Genomic DNA, 13,879 nt, shown 5'->3' with positions numbered 1-13,879 from the left:
ACACGTGCACTATATACACTATAGCGCACAAATTTATGTTTTCGACCTTACTTTGTTCCTTTTACACATTTGAACATGCTGCATAATGGGACACATGCTGGAATCCATTATTTATTTAACTGTAGTTTAATCACTGACTTTATACTAGAGTTACTACTAAGTGGCAACTGGACTTTCCTGTGGTTCTTGAAGATGCTTTCCCAGAATGTGTACATTTCTGTCTTCAAGTGAGTGTCTCTTGCCCTACAATGGATGATACAGCTGAAGGATAAAGGAAGGATGCAGAAGGACTGTGGACACTCCTTTTAAAATGGCAATGTACAGATTCTGGCCAGTGAAGACAGAGTGCCTGAATGAGGACTAAAGGAGGTCATCTGCATCAAACTGGTACAATGATCGCCTAACAGAGTAGGTGATCGATGGTGCTAACGAGTAGCACCCTTGAGGTAACCTAGAGGACTCTCCACAGAACCGCAGTGGGGTAAAATTTACCAACTGCTGTTTTTGAATTGGACATTATCATTTATCCACATAATATTTGTGTGGTAGTTGTGATGTGTAAATGTTAAATGTTAAAAAAAGTTAGATAAAACCAGATTAAAAAAGGGGATTTATAAGTGTCAGAGGGGAAAATGTACCCACTCTATAAAGCCTTTATTTCAATAAAATAATAAATAATTTCCCACATCTTGAATGTTAACACATTCTTAATTGCTAGGCACCAACTTTTGCTTGCTAAGATCACACTTATTAGAATGAACTGTATCGTCATTCAACAACCTATATTGGATAAAATGAATGAAACAGGAATTAGAGGCACTGAAAGCAATGTGCGATGGGGAAACTAAGGAGCTGCTCACTGAGTGAAAAGCTTTAAAATTGGCACCATGCATGAACCTGCCCGCCTGCCTTGTAAAAAGCAGAAGAGTAGCAGTGAATAACATACATGAAGGAACAGTGCAAACAAGATAATACGTTTGCTAAATGCCTGTTGAAAATGCAAAAACAAAACACTGAATGCCTACAACAGTTAAATAACCACACAAACATGTAAAAATGTTTAGCCTACTCAGAAAGGTTCAAATATTAAAAGACCTAATTATTTCAATTTTCTTTCGCCATGGTTGGCTACTATGATTTTTCAGGATTATGCTGCTGCTTAAAATATTTTTCCTCACTGCCTTTGATTTTCAGTTCAGGTACAAACAACAACAACACCAGGGCTATTTGCAACAAATGGTGTTGAATATGAATATAAACTTTGTTGGCTAGGCCAAAACAAGGTTCTTAATGGTGTTCTCTGATCTAAATTAGATTAGAGGTTGGCTGCTCTTCATCTGGCCAAGGGACAGCAGTTGAAAATAATCCTGTTGGTTAAATGGCACATTTACAGCAATGTTAGTCAATGTGCACTGTTTCAGAAATAAATAAATAAACAAATACATAAATAAAAATACAAAATAATGATTAAATGGAATTGTAATGGTTGACTCACATTCAATTTGTGGAGTTACAAAACCATCTAAGGCCAGATTTACTAAAGGTTTGCATCCACTAAATTGCTTGAAACGGCATTGCTTTGAAATGAGCAAAAGCAGGCCACGCTGTGGATGTAGCATGTTTGCAAAATTCACGCTTTTAAGAAAAAATACCATTTGTCTAATGATCCAATTTAGCTACAGGCTACAGTGTTATGGGGGGCATGTGCAAATGAGTTACTTTGCCCCTTCAATCATTGAGTTATTCCTTTTTTTTTAATGTTGTTAAAGCAGTGGTTTGGGGCATAGGTACAGTTTACCCATTGACGGGTTTTAGGTTAACAACAATGCTTAGTGGTTTAAGCATTTAATGCTTTTTGTAGGTCATGTTGTCTCTCACCCTGTATTAACAGGGCTTTTTTTATCTGGGATATTTTCTTCCAAACCTGAAATAGCTGCTTTCTCTGGATTATTTTGTACCGTCTGTGTGATGTAACAGACTGGAGACAACAAAGCGTCTTTTTTTTTTTCATCTATCTGTGCAAATGGCAAATGAAAGAACCTGACTTGGCTTTTGTTTTTTTTTCTCTGCTGCATTAATGTTATTTTAAATTTGTTTCTTTAAGCCTTAAATGTAGAAGTGCAACATTACATTCCTGGGCTGACCTTTAAACAAAACCAACAGTTAATTGCACAGTGGGCCTTATTTTCATCATTTAATGATACTATTGTACCAAAGATAATTGCTGAAATCAAACCCCTGTTTGGTCGATTCTATTTGGAAGAGAAAATAAAGGCCAGTGTTAAAATGATGAAACAGCCTGTTGTAAACATTGATCCTCTTCCTGTTTCAGTTTTGATCTGTGTGTGCCATTGTTGTTCTCCTGTTTCTGTGTGCATGAATAAAGGATGCTTGGACACCTTACAAGTTTGGTTGGAAAAACGAATTCTATCAATTTTGCACATCCAGATACTAGTCCTGTGGACAGCTAGCCTACACAGTGTGTAAGAGCTGTTGTGTAACGTCTGTAATATCTCAGAGCTTAAGCTACACTTGCAACACCGTCTTTTTCACGTCTGTTCTAGATAGTCACAGGTAGGTTTCACCAGTAGAATTAGTGAAGCAGAATTCCTTTTTTTAGGTCGTACTGTAATATAATTATACATCCATCCTCTTTCATGTGTGAACCTTACATTAAACGAGTTGAATGACTTGTTATTACTGATTTACCAGTAGGTAAACACAATTACATCATATACTGATAGAAATTCTGATCTATAACTATGATATTTTTACGGGGACTGTCAATAGATTAAGTTAGTAAAATAATAGCAATTAATAGCAAATTAATGTTTTCATTTAATTTAATGTTTTATCTGTTGAGAGATTACTGTAAGATATTTTTTTCAACTCTTAATACACATATAGTCGTCTCAGTTCCACTACTAACTACTACTACTGCTGTGAAATCTCTGTTGGACACACTGAGTGTGTTACTCCTTGACACCATGGGAATCACAGCAGTTGCCTACTGGTAGGTTGTAACAGTTGGTTACAGGGTGGAGACATCACACAACTGGGTCAAGATTAGTCCCCAGGGTTAGGTTAAGTTAAAAGATAAAATAATTCCTGTGCGTTTTATGACTCTTCACCTGCAATCTCAAAACTCTAGCAGGTACTTTAAGCACTGTTACTGAGACTCCAAGTGGAAAACATTATTATATAATGATGAGAACAGGTTCACACATGGTTCTGATGGTGCTGACCTGGTGAACCTAATGAACTGACAACTGAGAGATGATTCAAAGAGCAAAGTCACAAGAACATCTCAATCGAATTCAACGTAAAATCTACATAAAATAACCAACAGTCCTGTTATGAATCACCGGGTTTAATTTAAAAAGAAGGCAGCATATGCACATCAGTGTATCACTCACTCCTCCTCTGTCCTCCTCACTCAACAGCTGGTTGAGGTAGGAGGCTGGTTTGGTGAGAGTGCCGTCTCAGAAAACTGTCAACCAGAGCGTGTTCAGTTATAAAGTTAGGTGACAAATTAAGATGAATGGTTGTTGTAGCATACAGACGGATTCATGGCAATTAGAGATTAGCCAACAAACTCACTACAGCTAATATATATATCAACTGTGGATGAGCAGAGCTGACATTGCCATTCTTCTGCATCAATGTTACCCTCAGCATCTTATTATCAAGCTAACTTTGACCGCTCTCTCTTTTTTTTTAAACTGCAAAGCAAAGTGTACAATGAAATGTGCAATATGTCTTTTTGCAAACTCGTGAAGTGGAAACATAAAGTGTCCTAGAACGGCACCAATACCTAACACACAGAAACACAGTGCTACTTGATGCCTGCAGCCACAACACCTGTTAAATACCAAACCCTGGGTGTGTTTGTGTGTGTGTGTTTGTGTGTGTGTACTAATGTTACCCTTGACACATGCAAAATAGAGTAAGACAAAACCGCATCAGGTCGGCAACTTTGTACTGCAGGCTTTCGCTCCCCAGCTCTCCCTCTTTTAATGAATGGAAAAGAGAAGGATCCTCTAGAGAACGGCGCGCACACACACACACAGACACACACACACACACACACACAATGACAGCCGTGACCCGGTGTGGTGTGTCGCATGGTAACTGGCTCTCCTGCACACATTATCAGCTCTCTTCACTTCGGTTTCTCAGGAGCCAAATGAAACTGAGCTCAGACAATCTGCTAATTGTGAGGACCTCGGTGTTTGTGGGCACTTTCACTTTTACTTTCATCCCTTTAAACCCGCGCTGCATCATGGGTACATTTTGTTGTCAAACATGACAGCATGCATTGCTACACCCCCCCTCTCATGTAGTTGATAAAGGCTACTACAGTTCATTAAGAAGTAGAGAAATATTAGCAAGTTGTTTGTTCATTGCAAGCGAAGGTTCATGCAAACTGATTAACCTGAACAGCTCTTTAGTGGGAGCGCGACCAGCAGCAGGTCAACAAAGCCAGTGATGGATGAAAGAAAGAGAGCGACGGCTTCAGTTTGGGCATGCACACTCATCCCAGCTCACGCCTTCGTAAGCTGTAAGCAAAGTGAATCTATGAATCAGGCGGATTCAGGTAGAACATCTGAATCTATATATTTACCTTGCAAAGCAGAGTTGGTTGAGCACCTGTTGTCTCAGTCTGCGTGTGTGTGTGTGTGTGAGTGTGTGTGTGCGTGTCTCAAAGAGAGGGCAGCCGAGGGTAAAGGCCGCTGTAAAAGCTTCTTCTCTATGCTGCCAGTGTTTCTCCCTTTCTCCCAGTTACAGCACAACAGCAGACACACACAGGGCTCCCAGCCTGGCTGCACACACACCCCACACACTGGTTGCCTACACCCTTCTGTTCTGACTGTTGGAGACTGCTGACGGTAACTGGCTGCCCTCACAGCTCACCTTTTACATCTGCTAGTCTGCCCTGACTGGTTCAACTGTCTGTGTGCTAGCCTCTCTCGTCTCTATCCTCCGTGTGCTGACATTAGCATAGCCCTTCCTCCTCTCTTACCTGCACTCATCTAACCTGTTTGGCAGAGTGTTGCCTGCATGTGCGGGGGGGGGTGTGTGTCTGTGTGTGTGTGTGTGTGTTAGAGAGAGAGAGAGTTTGTTTTGGTGATTTGCACTAAGTTCTTATTCTAAATGATTCTAAATGGTTACACAGTGATTACAGTGGGTTTTAGACACTGCAACAACACACAATAGACTTCTAATGGCTAATCTATGGCTGATTGTTGCCACTGTATTGTTTATTAATTGTGGTGATAAATTATATATATATTTATTATTCATTACAGTATATCCATCTATATTTTAGATTATTATTAGATTATGCTTTTTTTTGTTTGTTTGTTTGTTTTTTTGTTTTGTGTATGAAAGTTTTATAAGTATAAACTTTACTCTTTACTCTTTATTCTCTTGCATCATCACCAATTCCATGCAATGTTTTCACAGCTCACAAAGGCTGCTCTTAGGAAAGTTGTGCTTTTTGGAAAAATTATTACTTAGTGTAATTAATGTCTTATACACCACCCAAAATGTGCTACAAGGTTTAGGTTGGCTTAAGGTAGGTTAATGTCAAATGACTGAAAAAGGTCTGTTGGGGTGTCAAAGTGATATATGGCAGGGGTTTTGACAAACAATAATTGCGTCATTTGCCATTGTAGAGGTGTAAGGGTGAGTCATCCAGAGTACTCCCCGCGTACACTGGGACACTGGAGATGGGAAAGGGCTGAAAAAACTGGTTTTAGTTCTTCAGTAACAATAGAAACTGTTAAGGAAGCAGTTTGAATGTGTCTGTGGGTGTGTATCTTTTTACATGTGCTCTAGTATGACTTTTACATTTGTTATCTCACAATGAGAATTATTATTATTATAGTCAGACATGTCTCCTATAGTCTACCTCATCTTCTAAATATGACATTCTTATGTAACTAAACTACAGTTAATGTTGAACTGCAGATAATATTCAAAAATGTGTATAATAAAACCAGTTAGGAAATAAACCTGTTCATTGTTACAAGAGGAAACATTTATAGAAGACGGAGAAATACAAATGTGTATAGTTCCAATAACATTATGGGAAGGAGCTAAAGCATTTATGAGGGGCCACATAATTCAATACTTAGCTCTGAAAAAAGTCTGGCAAACTGGATGTTGTACTGCAAGATTGGATATAAACGGTCTGGAAACATTTTGTTCTTATGCTTTTCATCAACATTTGAGCAAACTGTGTATAGAAACATAATTTGGAGGAGACTGTGTCCTCCATGGATGAATACCTGTATTCCTATTGTTTACATGTGATTGTTTAGTGATGTTCCTCTGTTGTTGACATCAGCCTGCAGGTTTTGAGGTTTTCTATCTGACTGCCACAGTCAAGAAAAACTCACCATCGTATTTTTGATGTGTCAAATCCACAACACAAGAACTTAAAAAACTTGCGAGACATCAATAATTTACATTCACACTGCTACGTGTAACGTGTACTGACAAGGCAATGCCATTCTTTTCAACAGACAAAATTTTAAGCCATTTCACTATAATCTCCTCAAATGGATGGCAACAGGAGGAAATGAAATGCTGTTTCATGCTTGATAACACATTAAATTTTGTACAGGTGCTGCTCACGCATCTGTATCAGATGTGGTGTATTAAGACATTACTGAGCTCTTAACATGAAATTTACCTGAATATATGAAGAAAAAAGTGAAGTGTCATTTGTAAATTTAACAATTTAACCATCATGTAAATGGGTAATGCTGCGTGGCTGCGTCTCTGCAGCTTGAATGCAGCAAAGCACTGAGAAATCATAGGAAAAAGGAAAATGTTGTAGTTTTAATACTGCAACAAAGTCAGTGAACATCACTTTCATTCAAATTGGACTAAACCACCCAGAATACATTTGTGAGCTTCTATCACCAGATCAATCTTTGCATAATTGGAGTAACTATAGTAGTATAACTACTCTATTACTATATACTACTAGACTGAAAACCAGAGGGATAAAGCTTTTTCAGTACGGACAAATCATTATATCATAAGTGCATAAGACATTTACTTAGTTTGGTAACAGCCTACAAGCTGCGGGTCCTTAACAATACTAAAAGCCATGACAAATTATAGGATAGGCTGGAATCAAGTTAGCATAAATCATCATAAACTGTGACTAAGTGGCAATTTATGGGAGGCGTGAGGGGGTATTGTTTGATATAGATCCAGTGTTACTCAGTTTAAATATGACGGTAATAGAGAGACAGAGAGAAATGTAACAGATATTAACTGAAAAAACAAAAAACAAAAGTAGAGAGACCAAAGGTGGAGCAGTATATGAGATGATTATTCCACCCTCGCTCTTCAGACACTTGGCAGCGCATGTCTTTTTCAATTGTGTTCCTGTTGCAATGATACTGTCATCAGGCCCTGGGTGGATCAATACGTTCGCCTTTAATAGGCCTTTCATTAGCAACTCATCAATAAGCTCCCAGCAAAGGACAGCCACTCGATGCCTGGCTCCCACGATGTTTTGGCAGAAAGAAAGTTGAAAGGGTTGAAGAGAGGTGACAATAATGCATTAATAATATCTGGCAAATGGATAGTAAGAAGCAGAGAAGCTGGAGAACTACTTTAATGAGATTTTACATGAAATGGGGGATAATATGTTGCCCGCTAAGCTTGGTGTTGAGCTTGGGCGCAGACGAAGCCATTGAACGTGAGCAGAGAGGAACAGATGAGAGTCTTGGAAGTCTCAATGCAGTGCATGATTAGGATTTTTCATCATCTGGCAGCCTCCTTATCAAGCTGAGTAAAATATATTTTAAGGGACATTTTGACATTTCGAATTTTAGCTGGTCATTTTCCTTTGCCAAGTACTTGTCATATTATTGCGGGGAAAAGAGTTTCATCATGTGTCCTTCAGCTTCGGCTTCTTCGATTTTCCAGTCAGCATTCCCCATTTGAACCAATTCGTGTTGAAAGCTGTAAGATAATGAGCTACCGCGTGCACGGGGACGCCTCAAGGTTTCAGTGACAAATGCAACAATGTCAACATGCCATTTCACTTTTCTCTTGGTGCTGTAATATCAAAGCCATTTGCCACATGATGGCGTGGACCCGGTGATGAGATGCTGCACTCTTAAATGTGTGAATGTCAATGTATTCCTTTAATGAGGGTTCTGGCCGTATTTTGCAAAGATCGCCTTGCAGAGATTCCTATGGCCCTAACAAGCTAAGGTACTGATGGCTGAGGGGTGCAAAGTACTATTTCCTGCTGACTGGAATATAAAGTAGCAGCACAGAACCAAGCCAGGGGGTAAATTATGTAGATCATCCTTTCTTTCTTGTACTTTTATTTTTTATTTTTTGCCTTTTTGCATAATCGACAAATCATTTAATTTAATCTGTTTATACTCACATTTGGCCACATGTAACGATGTCAGGAGAAAAAACATCCACATAACATTAAACGGGCCCTCAAGGCAAAGGAAAAAACACTAAGATACAAACATAAATGTAAAGGCAAATAAATAACCTAAAAAATATATAACTTGGAGAAGAGCTGCAGAGGCTACAGAGAAGGATGATGTGCTGTGGCCAGGCTGCCAAGCAGGCTGTGGACTGCCAGCACTGGAGGAGTGTGGTGTCTCATGTATATGCCACGAGGCATGAGCATAGAGATAAACTGGGCTGGAACATGCAACAGATCTGCCTCGATCTTCAACCTGCAGTGTCTGAAGATGTCAACATTTCAAAGAAAATGCCAGCGAAAGTCCCAAAAAAAAAAAAAAGAAAAAAAGAAAAAGGAAATCATGAGTTCTATTTTAAAAATGAGACACGGGTGGTTAAAAAGCTGAAAGGGAGTAGCGATGATGAGCTGTGGTCATGCTGCCAAGTCAGTCACAGATCGCCAACAGTGGAGGAGGCTTGTCTGTCCTTAAACGCCATTAGGCATGAAGATGATAATTAAGTAGAAGCCTACATACTGGGCCAACTGTGAAGGAAGCTGCCTTTTCTCTGCCTCATCCATCCTGAGGCATGAAGGACAAGTAACCAAATTAGTCTCTCAACTCCCATTTCACTGCAGCCTCACGGGCACAAATTACATGTTACTGTCATTTGAAATGGTAAAACACCATACAATAGTCAGAAGTTATTGGACACCCTGTCTTGTAGGGACTTTTTTGTTCTTTCTTGAGCAGTTTTAATGTAACTTTAAGTATTCTACAATTACCAAATGTCGCGGGCAGATGACTTTTAATAGAGTATCATTTGTGGGTCTTTGATGTATTAGACAGGACTAAAGTCTTATTTACCAAGCTTTGAGTGTACAGTGAAACTGTTTGTTTATTTTTCTATATCAGTGACTTAGTCACCAGACACGTTTCATGAAATAAAGAAATATGACGGCGTTTTCACGGAAGAACTTTGGAAACTTGGTTGATGCTTTGACTGGTAGTGCCTATAACTTGAACCACAGCTCACGTTTGTGTTGCATTAGGATTTTTGAAGCTGCGTTTTCAGATGTAGTACAGTTGTTTTTCATGACGCAGCTCAAGTCTGCATTGCACCACTATAAACCAAAACGGTGTCAATAAATGTCAATAAAATGCAGTGTGAATATCACTGGGAGACACTCCCCTCACTGACCTGAGTGTCTGCAAGACCTCACATATTAATATGAATGCTTACTGATAGCTGCCAAGAAGTTAGAATAAATTCCACAAGTTTAGGTGTTTGAGAACTTTAAAAAAAACTAATCATTTACTTAACTTAATACCTGCCCCATATCAGTGCGTTACAGTAGCTGAGAGTTTCAAGGACCTCTCACCCTATCCAGAGATCCTTGAAAGTGTACTCACTGTGAATTACACTTTTACATCTCTGCAGCAAGGTAGAACATTATTTTCAGATGAACCTGGCTCAACTTTCACAACCTGAAAGTAAATGTCATGCATTCAAAATATTACTACCAAAAAGTATTATCAGCAAAAGGCCACTTAATTCGGGAACAGTGAAAGTACTCATTGTGCAGCAGAATGGTCCATAATGATGTAGGTGGTTCAAGTGGGGCCAGTTCTAACTATTAAAGATCCAGCTAGGTATAGAAAAGTACTAAATGTGTAGCAAAACACACGTCCCCTCAGCGATATGAAGTGTGTTGTTTCATTTTAAAATATTATCGACTCTAACAACCTGCTTTCACCTTACGTTTAGCAGATACTTGGTTGGGTTCTTTATATAAAGTAGGTTAACTACCAGTTAGAGAAAGGTAAATGGACAACAAGGCCAATCTAGTGATATGCAAAGACAATCGTACATTTGCTCCACTGTGCACGGATTCACAATGTAGTCAAAGTGCTGAACCAGTGCATTTGAGCGAGTAAAGTCTTTGTGTATTAAAGAGGGCTCAAGCTGCTCCAGCCCCTATTGTAGTTGAGACCTTTGTTGTGGCTCCTTGATCTGGATCTAAGAGGTGTGTGTGTGTATGTGTGAGTGCATGTGCATGGGTGAGAGGGAGAGCAAGAGAGAGTGTGTTGGAATATCCATCTCTACCCAAACCCACAATCCAGCCCTTATCTAACCTATCTCCATATTAATCAGCAAACAGTGTGGTGGAGCCAGAGCCCAGTCGCGTACAGCTCTGTCATCGGTAACAGGAGTCCATTCCGGCGTCCCTACCCACACACAGACACACACCGCTGCCTTGTATCCCTAAACCACATTCCCGTACTGTATCACAGCCATTCATCTGAGGTGAATCAATAGCTCGGTTAACAGTGCAAGACTGAGTTCAGTGACAGCACTTGTTCTCCCAGGGAGAGGGGAGACACAGGGACACATTCAGCACAGCACAGCACAGCTAATCACCATTAAAGGCTTACAAGTAGAGCGGAGGAACAGGACGGAGACGAAGTGAGGGAGAGGGAGGGTGGGAACAAGAGACAAAGGAAGGAAAAGACGGCGAGAGACTGACAATAGGAAAAAGTTACAATAGGGCATCTGTTCCAGTACTGGATAGCAAGAAAGAGCTCAGGCTACAGCAGGAGAGGGGAGGCAGAAATGTTGATAGGCGCGCTTAAAGCTGCACTGGACCAGGATGTTATTAACAAAATCCACCTGCAAGTTTTTAATAAAAAAAGACAAAAAAAAAAGACAGACTTATTTATCGTATCCTGGGGCAAAAATAAAAACATTAGCAGGTACAGTTGAAAATATTTGTGGGAGGATTTTCAGCTGGGTTTTCACATATGAAATGTAACTTTTAAAAGAAGGAGTTGATCCTGGCATACTGACTCTAAACCATCAAGATCCTCTAATATCATTAGTCTATAGACATTGTGCATTAAAATGAATGATTTAATGTACACACAAACACTGCTATGTATGTTTATGAAATGAGGTCAGAAACACTACATCCATGCAACCAGCCAATCCCAGCAGACACTTAGTGAGACAGGTCGCCTCCAAGCATATGACTGACACATAGTGACAGACAACTACACTCACCACAGCTTCACATAGAAGAAATGACGCCTGCTGGATGTCATCGCACAAGGCAGTGTTTGGAATTTCTCAAAGTATTACTGCTCAGTAGGTGGCACTCATACAATTAGGCTGCTGTTGCTGCTATTAAAACAGGAGGTGTTTATGTGTTTATTTCTCTCTCTCTCTCTCTCTCTCTCTCTCATCACCCCGTCCATGAATGTCTGAGTACAGCTCTGTGAAATGCATCTAACAATATCACAATGGGGATGAAAATTAAAACAGACGACGCTTGATTAGTCACTAAAGATAAAACACTTTGACTGATGCTAAATTAGGAGTGTTATCAGAGGGCAACGAAAGGAATGCGAGTGCTGAAACGCAGTTGATTTAATTCGAGCAGCTCAAGCCTCAGTGGGAGACGGCTGGGCTTTGAAATTCAACATTCAAAAGCTGTCCCGGAATAACAGCAGCCATTGTGTCGAATTTGAACAGAAAATATCAGTTGTGTGATGTGAAGAGATCATATTGCTTCTTGAGCTGCCTGCCATTAATTTGACTTGACTGCAACCATGATCCCTGAGCACAGCATTTAATGTGAAATGACAAAATATTACAACAAGCACTCTCTAATGTCAGCATTCTTCCTCAGTGCAGCTCCCAAGCCTTGATATGCTTGCAGCTTTTGGAGTAGCTCCGATGCGGATTAGATGGTAAAAAAAAATAAAAAATGCATTAGCAAACAATTTGACATGGAATAGATGTTGATATAGCCTCCAGCAATGTTGAAACATGTACATAAATTGCCAAAACACAGCTGAGATAATATTTATATTAATAGATGTTCAAACTCACAATCTCCTGTGAAAAAGATGTTTTACTACAACAATGATATTTCCTTCTAAACCAATCTGTTTAATCTGTTTACTGGTAAGATTTTCTTTCTCCTCTTAATGGAGGAAGTGTAGCTTTGCAACCCTGTCGTATGTTCCTAGGCAACTAAACTGCAAATATGTTTTGCAGTGAAGGTAATTGCAGCACAATAATGTCTTCTGTGAACATAACGATGAAATGCTGTTAGTGTGCTGTTAGTATTCAACCATAGTTATAAACTTTCTAGAAATATGTGTTTCACAGTCGAATGCCTCGACGAACCAGGCAAGTTGCAGTTGACAAGCATGCAAGAGTCATGCTCTAATCAGTTCATCCATGAGTTCAAGTGGATGTTTGAGAAGAAAATCCTTCAAAGTTTGATATTGACTTGAGGTCACTTGTTTGTGCAAATGAAAACAAAAAACAAATGCTCAAGTGCATTCTTATTGCACTGATATTGCATTTAAAAGAACAGGGCAGATACAGTATGAGAGCACAGTGACCTTTGAACATCAAAAACTAATCAGTTCATCCAATAACCATCAATATGGTCTATCCCATATTGTTTTTCCATCACCTGGGATCACCTCAACTTGGCTCAACTCTAATCATTTTAGGTACTTTTGTATCCCCTCAGTGTAGCCACATAAGCCTGCCGTGAAACCACAATGGAGGATATTGAAGAAATGCTGTTCTTGTTTCTCTGTATGCGACTGTTTGTCACAGCAAGGAGACATGTTTGACATTTTGTTTCAGAAGAGACTGAAGGCAGCACGACAAAAGACTGCTGAAAAACTTTGGGAAAGTTTGGGAAATACTTCAAACTTCAGACGATGAAACAAGATTGCGGTTGCAGTAGTAGCACTTCTCTCTGTTGAAATCACTAGTCTGCAGTGTTTTCATGTTACCTTTTGGCATCGCCTCAGTTCACTGCCACCTGTTGAACCTCAACAGAGGCAACTGAAAGATGGCACCAGGTACTATTACAACAACATCTGCCCATTGGTAAGACTAAGAAATGACTGAGTAGAGTCAATACCATGCAATAGAAAAGCACTTGAAGTGGACATTTGTGTCAATTTTGGAAAGAAACCTTTAAAAGTTAGCGCTTTCATAAGAATGGACTAGACAAAAAGATAGACAACGTAAAGCCATACTGCTTCTAGCCACAGCTGGCACCAGCTTGGAGCTATAAAAACGTGCATGCAAATCATAAAGTAGGAGAAGATACAGATAGATACAGTATGCTAAGAGTAAAATTTAGGAAAATGCTAATCTAGTGGACATACATATATGAATACATGTATAAGTTGTGGACATGTTTTTTTTTTATGAGACATGATTGATAGTTAACTAACAAAACCAGATACAGCAGTCCCCGACATTCAGTCATCAACATCAACCAAATGAGTATGAATTAGAAATCTCAGTAATGACTCTGAACCTTTCAGTCTGAACAACTACCTGACAGTTTCATATATAATATAGACTTCAGTTTAACTAATAATTCTAT

The 13,879-nt window shown here is 39.3% G+C and overlaps 1 protein-coding gene across 2 annotated transcripts in view; it reads right to left on the bottom strand.

Annotated features, from left to right (window-relative positions):
- Positions 1–4,692, bottom strand: part of LOC113152665 (inactive N-acetylated-alpha-linked acidic dipeptidase-like protein 2) — a 385,573-nt gene extending 380,881 nt beyond the window's left edge. The window contains exon 1 of one of the 2 annotated variants that reach the window (XM_026346045.1): positions 4,625–4,692. The gene's annotated coding sequence lies outside the window, so the exon portion shown is untranslated. The remainder of the gene's footprint in view (positions 1–4,624) is intronic. The other variant, XM_026346046.1, reaches the window with a different exon arrangement.
- Between the last annotated feature and the right edge of the window lie 9,187 nt (positions 4,693–13,879).

This window comes from Anabas testudineus, chromosome 4, assembly GCF_900324465.2.
Source record: "Anabas testudineus chromosome 4, fAnaTes1.2, whole genome shotgun sequence".
NCBI classification, from domain to species: Eukaryota; Metazoa; Chordata; class Actinopteri; order Anabantiformes; family Anabantidae; genus Anabas; species Anabas testudineus.
Note: the sequence above shows the minus strand (reverse complement) of the source record. Positions and strands in the feature narration are given on the sequence as shown.